This window comes from Rattus norvegicus, chromosome 17, assembly GCF_036323735.1.
Source record: "Rattus norvegicus strain BN/NHsdMcwi chromosome 17, GRCr8, whole genome shotgun sequence".
NCBI classification, from domain to species: domain Eukaryota; kingdom Metazoa; phylum Chordata; class Mammalia; order Rodentia; family Muridae; genus Rattus; species Rattus norvegicus.
Window position 1 is genome coordinate 7188860 of NC_086035.1, and position 17067 is coordinate 7205926.

A 17067-nucleotide genomic window follows, 5' to 3' on the forward strand; every position below is an offset into this window, starting at 1 on the left:
TTCGTGTTTTTGGCTTTAAATAGTCTCCCTGGAGCAAGCCTAGGCTAACCTCCCAGCCCTGGCCCTCCTTCCACCACAGCCACTCAAGTGTGGGGAAGACAGGCTTGAGCCACTCTTTCTTCCTTTGAGATGCAGAGTTTGTCTTTCTCTATCTTCAACTAATATGTTTGTTAACTAGTATTGCCCTAGCCTTTAAATCCCCATGAGAAACTTGATACATTGTCTTTCTGCAATCTTTCTTTGAAAGTAATAAACGTAATGATGCCATTTGTTAGGTGATTCCATTATGGCGTTCCTCAATACACTCATTACAAAGTTGTATTCTCTGTCTCTTTGTTCTCTCTGAAGATGCTTATGACATCATGTTATATCCTTTAAGTTCTGAGAGCAGAGATATTCTGCACACATCTGTTCACATGTGCATCTACTGTGTCGGGACTCACATACTTCAGAACACACAGTGAGCAAAGCTGTTCGCCTCACAGCATCCAGAGAGTAGCAAAGCCTTCAAACCCATCGGGCGATGACTGTGTCAGTAGATCAGTCCATTGAAAATGTCAGAGCTCAGCTTATAAACACCACACTTAGGAAGTCAAGCCTTTGATGTATGAGATGCTGGGGGACAGTTCAAATCAAACCATGACACCCGCAACAGGAAGTAAAAGTAGGACGGCAGCATTGACTCACCAGAAGAACGTTTGCCAGGGAAGTATGAGGAAGGTCCACGTCTAAGTCTCAAATTCCCTTGTAAAGGCAGGGCAGGGTGGCACACATCTGGAGTCCCAGTATCGACAGCTGTAGCAGAGACAGTAGTAGATCCCTGGATTACTAGCTGAAATGGTGAACTCCAACTTCAGTGCAAGACCCTGTTTCAAAAGATAAGGTGAAGGGGCTGGGGAAATCCCAGCACTTACATGGCTGCTAATAACTACCTCTAAGTCCAGTCTGAGGGATCCACCTCCTCTCACCCAAGAGGTGCCCAGACATACACGCAGACAAAATACCCGTACATAATTTTAAATGAATGAATGAATGAATCAATAAATAAATAAATAAATACCAAGGTAGAAAGTGATAAAGGAAGTGTCTTAGTTAGGGTTTACTGCTATGAATAGGCACCATGACTAAGGCAAGTCTTATAAGGATAACATTTAATCAGGGCTGGCTCACAGGTCAGAGGTTCAGTCCGTTATCATCAAGGCAGGAACATGGCAGCATCCAGGCAGGCCTGGTGCAGGAGGAGCTGAGAGTTCTCCATCTTCATCTGAAGGCTTCTAGCAAAATGCTGATTTCCAGGCAGTTAGGATGAGGGTCTTAAAGCCCACACCCACAGTGACACACCTACAACAAGGCCACACCTACTCCAATTAGGCCACACCTACTCCAACAAGACCACACCTACTCCAACAGGGCCACACCTTCTAATAGTGGCATCCCCTAGACGAGCATATACAAACCATCATGGGAAGATACCTGGCATTGACCTTTTTGTGTATGTACACTCATGTGTTACCAACCCCCATGCCCCACCTCTGTAAGATGATGCTTCTAGGTGATACCTTTGTGTTTGTAGCCGGTGGACACCAGTTGGTACACAGCTGACCTATGTGATTTCCCCAAACCTTGGAATCTAATTTCTACTTTGAGTAGGAGATATTTTCTGTATTTCTGGTCTGTTTAGTGTAAGGCTACTTTTTGGAGAACTTATAAATGTGTTTGTCCTATCCACTGTTCAGAGGACAGGGTCATGTAGCAGCCTCTGACTGTCTGCTCCTGCTGGGTGTATTGTGTGGCTTTCAGTACTCTGTATGGTGGTATGGGAGGTAGGGATGCTTTTGAATGCATCTGTACAAGCTCCAGGAAGGGAATGGCTGGAAGTGATGGCCACATTCACAAATGTCTGGGGATAGGAAGGCATGGACTTGCTGCTGCCCTAGTCCTTGGGGCTCATGTCATTCCCTTCAAAACTATCTGTCACTAGGTCACTGTCCAATGCTTAATTGTGCAGGCCTTTGGAAATGGTGCCCTGACCAGTTACAGACCATTCTGTGTGCCTCTGTCTCTTTGTCCCCCGATTCCAGGGGTGGCAATGACAGCTATGGTCCAGAACAGCCTGTCATGTCCATAACTTAGTGCCCCTGGGTGGTCCGAATCCCATCTGTGGAACATTTTATTGTGTGAGGGGACATAAAAGACCCCATTTTCTTCGATGCAGAGATCAGGCAAGGAGTTATATCATCAGGTGCAGGCTTTTAGGGGCACCCGGGGAGGGGGGGTTTTTTCATAGCATGCTTGGGAGACGAGAGGTATATGGGAAATAGGCTCTCAGCGTGAATGTGAACATTGGCGATGTGCGTGTCTGCATCCCAGCTGTGGCCTGTGGAAAGCAGACCAATTTTTCTTCCCTAACACTAATGCAATAACCATGCTGTAAATTCTTCTCCATGGCCACTTCAGTCACCTCTTGGTGGCAGTTAAAAAAAAAAAAAAAAAAGGCTCTCAGAAGCCATTTTTACTTAGAGTCTTTTGAATTTGCTCCAGTCTCATTCTACGGGCGCGAGTCTCACCTGCTGATGAACTTGGCCTCATCGCCCCTCAGCCCCTCTCACGAGATCATCGCTGCATGCCCGTGATCACCATTGGATCAGCGATCATTTCTGTTGGCATCACTGGGCTTTTTACATCATTACCCAGGCTTGCAAACACAAAACAAACTAAATAAAAGGTGACGCATTCTGACCCTCTCAGGAATGTGCGGCTGTCAGGATCCTAATACCCCTTGAGATATAAAATTGGATTAGTAAGTCTTAGCTATGTACATATCCCATTATCTGCGATAAGCTCGGGTGTATTGACACAGACAGTCTCTGCTCCTCGTTGATCTTGAGGATGGGAAGCTCTCCTTGCATGGTTTGAACACTTACAATCCGGGCAGAGCAGTTGCCTCAGTCAGGGTTTCCGTTCCTGCACAAACATCATGACCAAGAAGCAAGCTGGGGAGGAAAGGGTTTATTCAGCTCACACTTCCACATTGCTGTTCATCTCCAAAGGAAGTCAGGACTGGAACTCAAGCAGGCCAGGAAGCAGGAGCTGGTGCAGAGGCCATGGAGGAATTTTTTTACTTACTGGCTTGCTTTCTTATAGAACTCAGGACCACCCAAAATGGGCTGCCCCCCCCATCACCAATTGAGAAAATGCCTTACAGCTGGCTCTCATGGAGGCATTTCCTCAAGGGAGGCTCCTTTCTCTGTGATAACTCCAGCTTGTGTCAGGTTGACACACAAAACCAACCAGAACAGCAGTCTTAGCTTTTTTTTTTTTCTTTTTCTTTTCTTTTTCTCGGAGCTGAGGATTGAACCCAGGGCCTTGAATTTGCTAGGCAAGCGCTCTACCACTGAGCTAAATCCCCAACCCTGATAGCTTTTTAACTAGCTGTATCTCAGGCCAGGCTTCTCAGAAGATGTTGAATTGTGATGCATCAAGATCCCTCATTCACGAATTGGCAAGCATGGGTTTGTGAATCTGAGTGTCTTTAGGTTACATTCCTGACTGGCACACACATGGCCATGAGATAAAGAGTCAACAAGAACTAACGTAAGAGCCCTTGCCGACTGGTCAGCCATGTCCGTCCCAGCTGCCTGAATGATAGTCAGTCCTGATGATATGGCTGGTGAGAAAACTCTCAAGGAAAAACACAGGTCTGAGAAATAACACTCCCAGTAATATTGGCAGCAGTCACAATGAAAATAACCGTATTTCTTATGTCACAAACATTTTAACTCTAATCCAGTCATCCCATGTCTGGAAGGATTAACAGGAGTGCTTCACTGACCTATAATCTGGAAACATTTACAGGAGATAAAGAAATGGGATTGGGAGGGGGTGTCATTTGTTTTATTGGCATTTGAGAAAATAAATTCCTGGATGGAGAGGTCAGTATCTACCGTAGATTGCAGAATGAATAATATCCTGTAGGTTCCCACTACCCTGGATCTTATCACCATGCACCTCACTAAAGACTGCTCCTGTGGCTGTATGAGTCAGACAAGCTTCAGGTTAGAGCAGATTTAAACCTCTGGTAGTTTGAATGAGAATGGCCCCTGTGGGCTCGGAAGTTGGTGGAATTGTTTAGAAGGGATTAGGAGGCGTGGCCTTGTGGAAGGGGCGTCAAGGGTTGAGTTTTGAGGTTTCCAAAGACTTCAGTGATTCCTGGAATCAATCAATCTCTCTCTCTCTCTCTCTCTCTCTCTCTCTCTCTCTCTCTCTCTCCCTCCCTCCCTCCCTCCCCCTCCCTCCCTCTATGTCTCCTTTCCTCCCTCTGTCCTTCCTTCTCTCCCAACCCCCTTCTCTCTCTCTCTCTCTCTCTCTCTCTCTCTCTCTCTCCCTCCCTCCCTCCCTCCCCATTCTCTCCCCCTCATTCCCCCACCATCTGTCTGCAGCCTGCTGGTTGTGATCAGGATGTGAGCTCCCAGCAGTTCCTTCTTGGCCATCATAAACTCTAACCCTGGGAATCATAAGCCAAATGCAACACTGTTTTTCTACGTTGCTGTTGTCAAAGGATTTGACCTCAGCAACAATTAAGTCAGTTCCTCTAACAAGAGCTTGCCTAGTGATCTATTGAAACAATGTAGGCAATTTTCCATTTGACTTTTACCGGGAAATGCTTTCCTAGAATCTTCCACCCACTCCGAGATGTCATTCTCACCTCCAGCCACCATTTCTTGCTTCTTGGCCTATTTCCTTACCCCCTCCAAGTTTTTAAAGCTAAAAATAGGATTTTTCTGTGGACTCCTCCTTCAGGTCCTGCCTCTCACACATGCCTTGTTCATTTCATGTTACATGTGGGTCAGACCACAAACGTTTCTTAAACTGTTTCCCCGCAGTCTAATTATTGCAAACACCTCCCATGCTGCAGTTTATTTTTTTTTCTTGTACTCTTTATGGCTGCTATTCCTTTCCAATGTCTCTGCAAACTCTCATCTAAGGCCTGGTTTCCGGGTGCTGTTTGTCCCTGTGGCATGCAATGTAATTGTAAGAGTTCAGCTAATTCTCCTCATCCATTTTTACTTCTTTGGTGCAAGTTCTGTGTGAAACCTATAAATGGCTTACCTGTACTTATTATCTCTTGGGCTATTTGGTATCTATCTAATCTGTATCGGAGTCCAGTGGTCTTGCTGCCTACCTTACTCTGATATGTAATATCTTTTGAATCTCCCATTGTCAGCCTGCATAGCCCAGAAATAGGGATGAGAACAGTGGTGTCTTCCTTGCATTATGGTGAGGATGAATAAGCATCATTTGAATCACACATGTGTGCACACCTACACATGCACATGTACACACATACACATACATGCACACACATGGCACATGCTAGCAAGATCTTGGGAGGAGTGGGAGGAGGTGCTGTGATAGCATGTCAAGGTCACCATGACCTCTGGGTGTACAAAGAGCTTCTCCCCGGTGTTTAGCCTGGTCCTGACATGGAGACTGTGCTGATATAGTTTTATATCAACTAGACACAAGCTAGAGTCATTTAGGAAAAAGCATTCTCCACTTAGGACTCCATTAAAATGGCCTAAGGGCAAGTCTATGTGAATATCTTCTTGATTTATGACTACTATGGGAGGGTTCAGCCCACTGTGGGCAGTTCCATTCCCTGGGCCAGTAGTCCTGAGCTGTATAAGAAAGCAGGCTGAGCAAGGCATGGGAGCCAGTAAGCAGCACCCTCCATGGCTTCTGCTTCAATTTCTGTCTCCAAGTTCCAGCCTTGAGTTCTTACCCTGACCTCCTTCAGTGGCTGAGTGTTGTATGCAGAAATAAAGTCTTTCTTCCCCAAGTTGCTTTTGGTTGTAGTGTTGTATTACATCAGCAGAAACCCTAGCTGAGAGAGAAACCCCTTCTTAAACCAGGCAATGCAGGATGCAGCAGAACAGACACCCCTCTGTCCCAGCCTTGAGTGTCCCTGGCTCTCCCAATATCAGACCCTTGACTCCAGGGAGTTGTGTGACTTCCTGGAGCAGATATATTAAAGCCCCTACCTCGTAGAGAGCTCACGCAATGATTCAATGAGGTTGTGTCTGTGTTTTTAGTGCCTGTCATTAGGTAAGCTCTCAGTGGCATCCAGGAAGAACCCCACTTAACCTCCTTCCACCTAGTGCACACATCTGTAAAACAGAAGTAATGAGGATGCTGAGGGGGATGTCAGAGCATTAAGTGGAGAGAACAAAGGCAAAGTACCAGCACAGGCATTGCTGACGGTAGATGTTCCCTGTATACCAACCAGCTCTTGGGGCAATTTGGCCTTTGCAGCATCAGTCCTAGAAGACAAGCCATGCTGCCCTGGTACCATCCAGATCCCTCAAATCAGCAGCTGGCGACTGATCCTGACCACTGCCTGTCAGCCAGTCCTTTCCATGCAAGACTGGAAACAGATAAGCCACCCTCCCGGCAGCCTGCAGATGCTCAGTCAGCCCCTCCTGCAGGCTTCCCCTCCTACCCAACCTGCCCGGGATCTTCAAGTCTACAGGATAGACTACTAAAGTTACTTTGTAAAGAGTAAGCTTTTAGTTACATTTTCAGGTGTAATGTATTGACTATGAGGTAGGAGAAGGGGCTGAGCCAGCAGGCCCTGGCGGAGCATGGAAGCAGCGCTCAAGAGATTGCAGGGGCTGCTCGTCCTATCAGAACGCTTTTTAGCTCAGGGCAAGCCTAGAATTTTCTCCCCAGGCCCAAGGAGAAAAACACCGGCTGGGAAATTGTGTGAAGCGCAAGGAGTCACAGTGGAATTGAGTCTGAAGTGTACAACCTCTTCCCACTGTGAATTCAATCTCGAAACACGTACTGTCTGTAACTCCTGGGAGCCCCAAGAGTTGCCATAAAACCACTTAAAATTAGACCTGTTCCAGTTCTTGTTTCTGCCCATGCCTCACACTATAAACTGTTATTTTCCATTCCTATCTGGGCTCCACTCCTACAAGCCAGTAATTCCACATCCCTTTCAGAACGGCTCTATTGCGCTAAGTCGCCCTTTGAAGGCACCTTTGTTTTCCTCGATGCTCTGAAGTGTGAAGTCTACGTAATTTGCTAAATGTGTCATGTTTACATATGCATGAGCCAGTTATCTCTGAATCACCATCCCCTGCCTGCTCTGTTGGCTGGATGCTTAAAGAAAATGAAGCTTAATTTTCCGTAAGCAGTCTTCCACGGTTTTCAAATAAACTTGCAGAGACACCGACAAACTAAATTACACAGTGGTAACTGCCCAGACAGCAGTGAGAAGCCAGGGCTGAAAGAAGCCAGGTGTGTTCTCTTATCCAGCAACCACAGTAGACAAAGCAGTGGTTGTTGGGGGTGAGGGGGGATCCCCAAGGCTGCTGCCAGGGAGGGCTGAGGGCTGAAGTGTTAGCAGCAGCAGTGGGGGTAACACCACTCTGTAAAACAGGAGGTCCAAGTTTCAGCATTAGAGACCCTGAACTCATTGAGAACCGATGGGAATTTTGGTCTTTCCCTTGGCCAAAGCTAGGGAGTCAGTGTGACAGTGTGTTCAAATGGTCAGAATACCTCCTTCCTCAGTGGGTTCAAGGCACATTGGTGTGAATCATTTGGTCCTGGGTCCCAGTAGGTAGGCTTAGATGGACAGAGTAGGAGGCTTGCTCTTCTCAAATACACAACAGAGACAAAACTACACCCCTGAGGGTGGGTGGAGACAAAGCACCTTCATCCATGCATTAAGTCTCTCTGCTCTCAAAGAGGGGTCCCCAGACCTTAGCTCTCCGTTTTGACCTTGAAGGGACCTGCCGCTCACTTAATGCTTTGACCGGGTCACCGTCTATGTTCTCAGTACTTTTCACACTTGTGGAAACTTTCACTCCACTAAATGCACTCAGGTTTTCTCCTTTCATGCCGCCTGTAAGCCTCCTGGTGTCTACTTGTGCCCAAGCAGTCTGCTGGCACCCAGGGGTGAATCAGGTACAATGACCACAGCATCCTTCCTGCTCTGGTGGCCGCTCCAGGAGGGTGGCACACTGTATTGTAGCTAAGAGAAGTGGGACCCCATATACTGGGCCGTGGGGTTCACCTCGCTTCCTCCACTGTGGGTGGAGATTCCTCAGGGAAGCATAACCCAATCTGAGACTCGGATCACCGTCAAGGAGCATTCTGGGAAGGCACTTTTGACTTCCTCGTTAAAATGCCACACACTTGGCATTAGGAAAGCATCTCTCTTTTACAAATCAGAAGAGGGAGGAGAGTGAATTCCAGGTACCAAGCAAGGGGCCGTGTCTTAATCATCTCTCTCTTCCCCAGAGTGTCTGGCTTATGGAGTGCTGGAATTGAATTTAGTCTTGCCCCAAGCAAGGTCCCAGAGCGCCATGGAGAGAACAGCACACAGATTGTTTTGATTAAAAAAATGGCTGCATTCACGGACTACTTCCCCCCTCTGGCTTCAAAGGAAACATATTAGCGTGAAAACAGAGGGGTGGTTGCAAACAGTCTTGAGTTGCAGGTGACAAGACCCCTGTAGTCGTGACCCAAGCCACATCCTTCCTGTTGTCCTGTGCTGCACTGGTTCCTCCGTTCACTTCCTCTTCAGTGAAGCCCGGACGGCCACAATTGTTATTTCAGATCATGAGCTCAGCTTTGAAGAGGTGGCTGCGCTAGTGTGACACCTACAGTCCCTTGATTCGGGGAGCACGTGGCTTAGTGAGGGAGACAGACAAGGATGACATTATGATTTTGTAGTTGTGCGCTTTCACACACAAGTCACTTAAAGGAATGCAGGCAATCTCCCAGTGGTCTAGCTCTGGCTCCTCCCCTCAAAGAAACCGTTTTCACTAATTCTCAGGCATCCTTGAAGATTTTTTTAAATTAAAAAGTGAAATTAAAATATAGTTGCTTCATTTCTCCCTTCTCATTCTCCCTTTCATCCCCTACCCTCTTATACTGGCTGGTTTGTGTGTCAACTCAACACAAGCTGAAGTTATCACAGAGAAAGGAGCCCCCTTGAGGAAATGACTCCATGAGATCCAGCCCTAAGGCATTTTCTCAATGAGTAATCAAGGGTAGGAGGGCCCATTTTGGGTGGGGCCATCCCTGGGCTTGGTAGTCCTAGGTTCTATAAGAAAGCAAGCTGAGCAAACCAGGGGAAGCAAGCCAGTAAGCAGCATCCCTTCACGGTCTCTGCATCAGCTCCATTTAGACTTTATCTATGTAATATTGTATATGTAATACAATATTATTCTTTATGGCTTTCTCAAACATCCTCAGTGTTATTTTTCTCCTCCCTCCTTCTCTGGTACTGACCTTTCACACTTTCACAGATTTAAGTGCCATACCCTGTTTTAACCATTTCTCTCCTCATCACTTGTATCCTGCGATTGTCAAAGTTTTATTTCGGAGCCACTGTATGGATTCTGAGAACTGAACCTAGGTCCCCTACGAGAACATTAAGTTCTCTTAACTGGTGAGCCATCTCTCTAGACCATAAGAAATGCTTGATGTATGTAGAAGCAAAGCCAGAGATCCCATATAATACACAAAAAATGTTTTTGTTAAAGCTTTATGTCTTGAAGAGTCTTGCACACTACACAACTAACTGTATTGACTGCAACGGGTAGGTGTGTTATAACCAAGTTACACTGAAGTATTTGAATTGTTTCCCGATTTTTGCTATCAGTACTACATAGAGCCTTGTGTGCTTTGACCACAAACGAGCTCCACAGCAGACTTTTTTTTTTTTTTTTTTGGTTCTTTTTTTCGGAGCTGGGGACCGAACCCAGGGCCTTGCGCTTCCTAGGTAAGCGCTCTACCACTGAGCTAAATCCCCAGCCCCCACAGCAGACTTTTCTAACGAAAACATCTGATAACCTTTCCTAGTCCATTCAATCCTGTTAAGTCTTTTATAGCCATTATCTAGTTAGGTTTTTCTTTGTGACATGGTTAGAAATATAATGCTATCCCTTTTGAGAGGCGAATTTAGCTCATTTACAGTTATTGTTTTAGAAGCTAAGTTTGATCATGTTGGTGTTGTAGTTTGGCTGCTAGGTTTATTAAGTTGCCAAAGCTGCTCTTAAAATTCCTATTTCGCCTCAGTGGGCCTTGAACTTGTGATTCTCACGAGTAACTAGAATTCTGGGCATGTACTGCCATTCCCCACAGGGGTGTTAGCACTTTAAACAGTGATAAAAACCCAGGTGATTTTTCTTCCTCTTTCTCTACCCTCCAATGTTTTAAAGCTCTCCTCCTTCCTATCTGCTACTTGCCAATACATCCATCCTCCCAGGGCTGGCCTTTGTTATTTAAAAAACAAACAAACAAAAAAAAACCAAAAAAACAAAAAAACCCTTGTACTACTTGATTTGCTATCTCTCAATAATTTTATCTGTGCTTCAGCTATTACTCACAGGCTTTGCTTTCCCGTGGTGAATGCTGCTATGCTGAAATCTGGGGACAGCTTTGTACTTTGCTCTCCTCGGAGTCACTTGGATGTATCTTCTGCTGCCGCATTGACTTTCTTTACTCGGAAAAACCCAGTGATTTGATTAGGATGGATCTTCGTATTGACCGATCTAAGGCCATTTCTTTGGCTCACACTGTGCCTTCGGTATGTTGGTTCAGCAGAAATGGGATTTCCTTAAAGAACCTGCATGGCTGTCGCCCTCTTTTGTGTTTACACGGTCTCCCCAGAGCTGTGAGTTATCCACATGAAATTATCCTTTGCATGGGCGGTCGCTTAACCTGCCAATGTGCACGGATTCCTCCCTCTTGTCCTGCTGCCTCCTGGGCTCACTCTGACCTCCTCCCACTTGCTGTGGTTTCTGTTCTTCCAGTTTCAACGTTGCCTCTGTTGTCTCCTCCCTTCTCTGGGCTTTGCTGCGTGCCTTTTTATCTTATCATTATTAATAATTATTATTTTAATCCAAAGGCAATTATTTCGTTTGAATTTGTGTTGTTTACTTGGTCAACACTTTCATGCTTTCTGCTCAGTGTTCTCTGGTAGCTTCGTCTGCTTTTCCTCTCCAAAATTTATTCCTATGAATTCTTTAAACCAACAGGGCCATCTTCTTTTAAAACAAAAAGCACTGTTGCTGTGGGAATTAGTTAGGTTTGGCTGGTCTGCATATTCAAAATGGAGTCTTAGAGGAAGAGCAACCAGGCTATCTGTAGATGTCGCAGTTCCAAAGAGCATCCAACTTACCCGCGCAGACAGATTGCTCCCTTTAAAAATGGTCCCTCTGTGTGAGCCCATCTTTCCCGTTTCTATGAAGCAGATCAGGCCCAAGAGGGCTTTCCCCATCACTCTGTTCAGCTTCTTCCAGTTTTCCTGCTACACTCCAGTTGTAGTTTGCAATGAGCCTCTTGTGTGCACAAACCACAAATAACGATCTTGTGTGTGTTTTCTGAGCTCTGCCACCTCTGGGGCACCCCCCCTTCATGTTTTCTCTTCCTCTGTGGCTTCTATTTAATATGTTCCCTGCCCTTCCCTCTCCATCGCTTAGTTCTTGCTGAGCAGAACTTTGAGTCACTTTAGGGAGGAACCCTTGGCCTCTGAGAGACACATTTGTGTTATTTTGTTGCGTCTGTTACCATTTTATAGACCCTCATCAACATTTTCCCTTTCCCTTACATCTGGGAGCTTTCTGACTTTCAATCAAACCCAGAGAGAGAGCCTGCTCTCCTTGCAGTCTCTCTCTCTCTCTCCCTCCTTTCCACCCTCTCTCTCTCCTTCCCTCCCTCCCTCGTTCTCTCTCTTATTCTTTTTCTCTCTTCCTCTTTCTCTTCCTCCCTCTCTCCCTTGGTTTGTCTGTTTCTCTCTCCCTACCTCCCTCTCTCCCTCTGTCACCTCTAGTATGCTATCTTTTCCCGTAGACCACAGTTACAATCTATGGAGAGGAGGCTAGAAGTTGCAGTGTTTCCCACTTAGATGCCAGCTCTCTAGACAGGCAATCTGATGAACAGAAGCAATGGTGGTTAATGACGCACCCCTGTGTCCCTTAGGGTCTAGAGGAGCTCTGTGCAGGCTCGGATGCCAGCTGCTTCTCATGCCAAAACCCTGTCCGCCATCACACCGGGGGAGGGGGACAGACAGTGAGAGTTGGGGTCCTGAGGGGAGAGAATTGGAAACACTCTGATCAGCTTGCCTTCAGGCTCAGCCAGTGCCTGCCATCTGTATCCTGATGACTGTCTGATTTGTCCACCAGGTAAAGGAAAGTAAAGAAGACAGGTCAGGCATTTCTATGGGTTTTCAATCCACTTCCGGCTTCCACCCTCCTACCCTCATCTTGATGCTACCATTAACCCTTCATCACCAGAGAAAGCTGTTTTGCCTCCTTCCAAGCAGGCATTACCATATCTAAACAGTGAGCGTATAGTGTGGGGAGGGGCCAGATGGGTTCTACACCTGTCTCATTTCTTCTGTCCCCATGGAAGGTGCATATGACAAAGTGTGGTGTCCCCACCCCCAAAGAGGCCATGAGTAGGTTCCAGGTATCTCCTGGGCTCCCTGCTCAGATCAAAGTCTACCATTAGCTCTCTGCTGTGCCAACCAGCACAGTAGTGCAGTCTCTTGCTTAAAGGTAGAGATGGCTGTGCACGCTATTGCTCTGGGCATTGGAAACAGAAAATATAAAACTACACTTTGCGACACCTACAGATGCGGGTGTCGAACTTGGGCAGGTTGAGCTGGTTCTTAGAAATGGAGACTCTTTATAAATGACCCCACAAAACCCCTTTAGTTCTGTCACTAAAGCTACTTACAGGTTAACAGTTGTCTGAAAACGATCCAGTTCTACCACGAATTGCTCTGTGGACGAGATAAGTGCTTGTGTAGCAGGCAGTGCAACAGTGTAACAGTGCGTGCCATCTGCCAGCACCTCAGTAATCCAGGCTGAACCTCTACAGCCCGACAGAGAGCACCTCATCGCTTGTTTTAAACAGGACAGCAGATGTCTTCTCTTCGGCTGGGTTCGTAGCCTGTGGAGGTGCTGAACACTTCTAGCTGTCCGTGAACCCTTCATTACAACTGACAGTTGTATATTGTTTTCTGTGGTCACTGCCTGTCCAGGTCAGGTCGCCTCTTCAGGCGAATGCTGACCCACTGGCTAGAAACACAATTAAATCCAGAGCTGGTGTGTATAAGCCAGTATTTTGCATATTCGATAATAGTTTTTTTGCCTCGGAGTATAAGAAAGGCTGTGGATGTTATCCAAAGTTTTCAAAGCTTATTTCATCTGGCGAACTTCCCTGCTAGATTATTCAAGGGAAAAACAAGTGCCACTCTGCTAATGTGCATTTACAAATGCTGGGCAAACTCTAAACATATTTCGCTTTCCAGATGAGGGATAATCATTAGAACCAAGGGAACACGGAGCCTCCTCAAATCAGGTTACCGAAGATAGTCTTAATGGCGTTAATAGGGGACATAGCCATTCTGCTTGGGAGTCGTACCATTAACTGTTTAGCTCATCTCCTTCTGAGTCTAATGGCAGTATTTTAAGCTCTTCCAAAGACTGCTTTTTAAAAAGGATTTTATTAGCAAGCCCCTGAATACCAGGACCTTAATTCTTTCCCCGTTCCTGTTTTTCTGCATAAAGCGATAGCTTCTCTAAGGGTGGGAGAACATGCGTATGCATATATGTTGATGTCTATCTGAGGCACTGGGAAGTAAAAGCTAGAATCATGTGCAACACGGACTAACTTAAGCCCAGCCTGGTCTGCGAAGTGAGTTCAGATATGAGTGGGGTTCACTGTGTGTGTGCTTCAGAGAGGTCTTCGTGTACCCCAAAGTGTCAAGCTTAGCCTCTTAGGGATGGGCACTGTTAGCTCCCAGAGTTCCCCAGCTTAGAAGATGATGGTAGCTTCCTGTTGGTTTCGAGAGCTTAATTCCCTCAGTAGTCTATATCGTGCCTTCAGCTGAGATTAAGAGCCACGCTGGCACCGTCCCATTCACAGAGAAGCAAGCAGAGGCTCCTGAAGAGTTAGCTGCCAGAAGGTTGAGAAAGACTGGTCTACTGGGGGGCTCCTATTCAGAAGGCCAGAGGGAACAAGTTCGTGCACGCGACCATTATCACGCGCTGGAGGGGGCTGTGTGGCGGGCGGGGCAGAGCAGGCAGCGTTGGGGTTGTGGAGTGTGACTCAGATGAAATGTTAGTTTGGAGACCTGAGTGTGAGCCTCCGTGTCTCCATTCACTATCTGCAGGACCCTCGGAGGGACTGTGAAATCTCTCTGAACAGCAGCAGAAAATCAGGTCTCGATGGCTAGCACTGTGGGTCGATTCATGTGTGAGTGGCATGTGTCGTCAACTCCGGACTTTGTGGCCTTTCCAGTTTGTCTGTTTGGTCAGTCACAGTGTCACGCTGTGTCCATACACACACACACACACACACACACACACACACACACACACACCACACACAGAATACTGCTGGCTGTGGCAGACTAGGTGTCAGGTGTGGTGCCGAGGGCTGACGTCCGCTCTGCTTTTTGATTCTTCCCAGAATCCTGCTCGTTAGTTCTGTGTGTGTCTCCATTGCATTGGTGAGGAGACGGAAGAGGGGGAGACCCATGCCCACAGCCTCATCTGGAAGCCGTACTCACTTGGTTCCTTGTGTTTCCAGAACCACTACTTCCCTCCTCCCTTCCTGGTAGCCCTTGAAGGCAGGATGGTTTTGGGTATTCTGAAAAAAAAAAATGGAATAAGCAGAACCAGTCCTTACTTTTGTCTGCACATCTGTTTATGAGAGCCAGGCTCCTAAGGGAACTGCGGAACCACACCATGCCTTTGTCTTCGAGGCTCCCTGGCTTGCAGCATCATAACTCCTACTAACCTAGATGTGCGACAACTGGAAGGATCCAGTTCCCATGGAGGAGGTGGAGTCTAGAGCCCCTCAGGAAGGGGAACCGGCAGCATGAGATCTTAATGGTGGGAGCCAGCCCAGGGTGGAGGGGAAGGGCAGCGCATTAAAAAGGAATCCTGCCCCTGCTTAGACCCTGACTCTGGGATCTTATTCCAGTGCCTAATCGTCACCAGAAAGGAAGGCTCAGCTGGACCTTCTGCAGAAGCTGCTAATTACAAACACTCTGAGCCCATTGATCCAGAGCGGCTCTGATGAAGTAATTATTCACAACAGCACCTAGGAGGGCTGAGGGAGATTAGTGGGAGAAGACCATGGTACCCGGTCTCCATGGCGGAGAGGCTTCTCGGCTTGCTCCCAAAAAGAGCTTGAGTCTGGCCCAACTCTTTAATTACCTTCCGAGGCACTAAAGTTTAAATTAAATCTGGATTGTTTTACATTAGCCTCTGCAGAGCCCTGAGCCAAGCATCCGTGAGGCTCGCCGGGGTTGGAGGAGGTAGGGCGGGGCAGGTGGAGTGTTTCCTAACTTGGGCTTTTAAAACTGGAGAAGTTCACGCATTCAAGAGCAGAGCGGAGAACTGGTTCCCTGCACGGGTGTAAAGGTCTCCTGGGACACCTACGTAACGTCAGACTTGCCACTTGCAGACATCCCCAGTGGGTGTTCAATCCCAGCACCTGTTAGGGTTGCTGGCACAGGGACCCAGTCCCTCTGGTAGGTGTTAGCACTAGATTCGAGTGACAACCTGTATCCAGTCACCGCTTGCATTTCCTTAACACCCCCTTTGTAGTGTTTTCCGCACCTCCATGCTGTCTTCTCGGAAGTCCAGCCTTCTGGAGTAGCCGTCTGTCCTCCAGCTGCAGCACTCACCCACAACCAGAGGCCATGTTAGGATCTGTGTTGAGCTGCTGGGAGCAGTTTTGAATTTTACAATGCTTTCTTGGTCAAGACTGAGCCACACTTTAAAACTTTCTCGTCTGCTCCTCGCCGGTCCTGGTGTTGTCTGTGGGAGCACAGAGGGGAGGACCAGGTGTAGGAGCTCAGGGGTCACCAACCAGGCTGGAGATGCGGATTTGGGACAGACATCATGGCTACCTCTTCCTCGTAGCTGCTCCCCTGGCAATCTAACTGCCCCACAAGGTAATACTGATAGATTGGCCATCTTCCCTCTCTCCTTGTTGCCACAGGCGACGGTGGCCCAGAAAGGCCTTGTTTCTTCTGGTTTTGGCCACAGCACACCCATCTCTCACTGCCGTCTGGGTCACCTGAGCTGCATCTCCTGTTGAAAGCCTTCAGTTCCACACCCATTAGTGCTCCGTGCCTCGGGTAGGGAGGCGAGAAGGTGTCATTACATTGGCTCTCTGGGCTGCGGGGGCCAGCCCTTCTCACTGCAGTTTGGTCATATTTTGCAAACAGGAGCCCACCGGGAGACCGCCACATTACCTAGGCCCTTCCGCGCCTGTGTGCTGCGGTTCCTGGGGGAGTGCCCCGTCTTTCCGTGGCCTGTAGAATAATGTGCAACGGTGCCGTTCTTCTCCCTAATGAAGCCCCAGTGGCTGCGCATGTGACACAAAGCGGACTGTTCTGCGGTCCTCCCAAGTGCCCACAATGCTCGCACCAAAGCAGCTAATGAAGGCGAGAACCCCACTTGCCTCCTCCACCCTGAACTGCTGGGGCCAGCTGCTGTCTGTGTCACTGGAAAGGCTTCCATTACACACAGAGGCCTGACCGAGTTTATTAATTGTGTTCATTAGAGCCGGCTACCCGCAAGCCTGGCCCATCCAAGGAGGCAGTTTCTCTCAACCCTCCCTGCATAGATTCATCATCTCTGCAAGATAGCAGCCTGGCGTCAAACCCCAATCCTACCACGTTAGGGTAGCGTTTGACTTAGGGACTCGGAGACCGAGATGCTCGATCAATCATTCATGTTTTCTTCCCATAAATACACCTCGGACAATCACTGCGTACAGCTACGTAAGGCTAGGAATGTGGGTAGGGGGCTGTCAGAGGACCCATCATAAGGCGTGTCCAACTGGGAGAAGGCAGGCAGCCATTGAAACCCCAGCCTCTTGGTCTTCTACAGGCACAGCTATAAAGTAAATGAGGGAGATGTTATTCTTTATATCATCAGTATCTCCTCGGGCTAAAGAGAAAAAAAATAAAGCACACCAGTAAAATCCCAACATATCATGCAGACAGTTGGGATATGAGCTATG

At 47.5% G+C, this 17067-nt stretch overlaps 1 protein-coding gene and 1 long non-coding RNA gene across 5 annotated transcripts in view; one reads left to right on the forward strand and one right to left on the reverse strand.

The window, feature by feature from the left end:
• Positions 1-17067, forward strand: part of Spock1 (sparc/osteonectin, cwcv and kazal like domains proteoglycan 1) — a 480143-nt gene that overhangs the window by 441968 nt on the left and 21108 nt on the right. The gene's annotated exons all lie outside the window — the stretch shown is intronic.
• LOC134482667 (uncharacterized) overlaps positions 1-17067 on the reverse strand; it is a 53183-nt gene that overhangs the window by 3432 nt on the left and 32684 nt on the right. The window contains exon 2 of one of the 2 annotated variants that reach the window (XR_010059050.1): positions 688-795. This is a non-coding gene — a long non-coding RNA (uncharacterized LOC134482667). Of the gene's footprint in view, positions 1-687; positions 4215-17067 lie in introns of those variants that run through there. The other variant, XR_010059049.1, reaches the window with a different exon arrangement.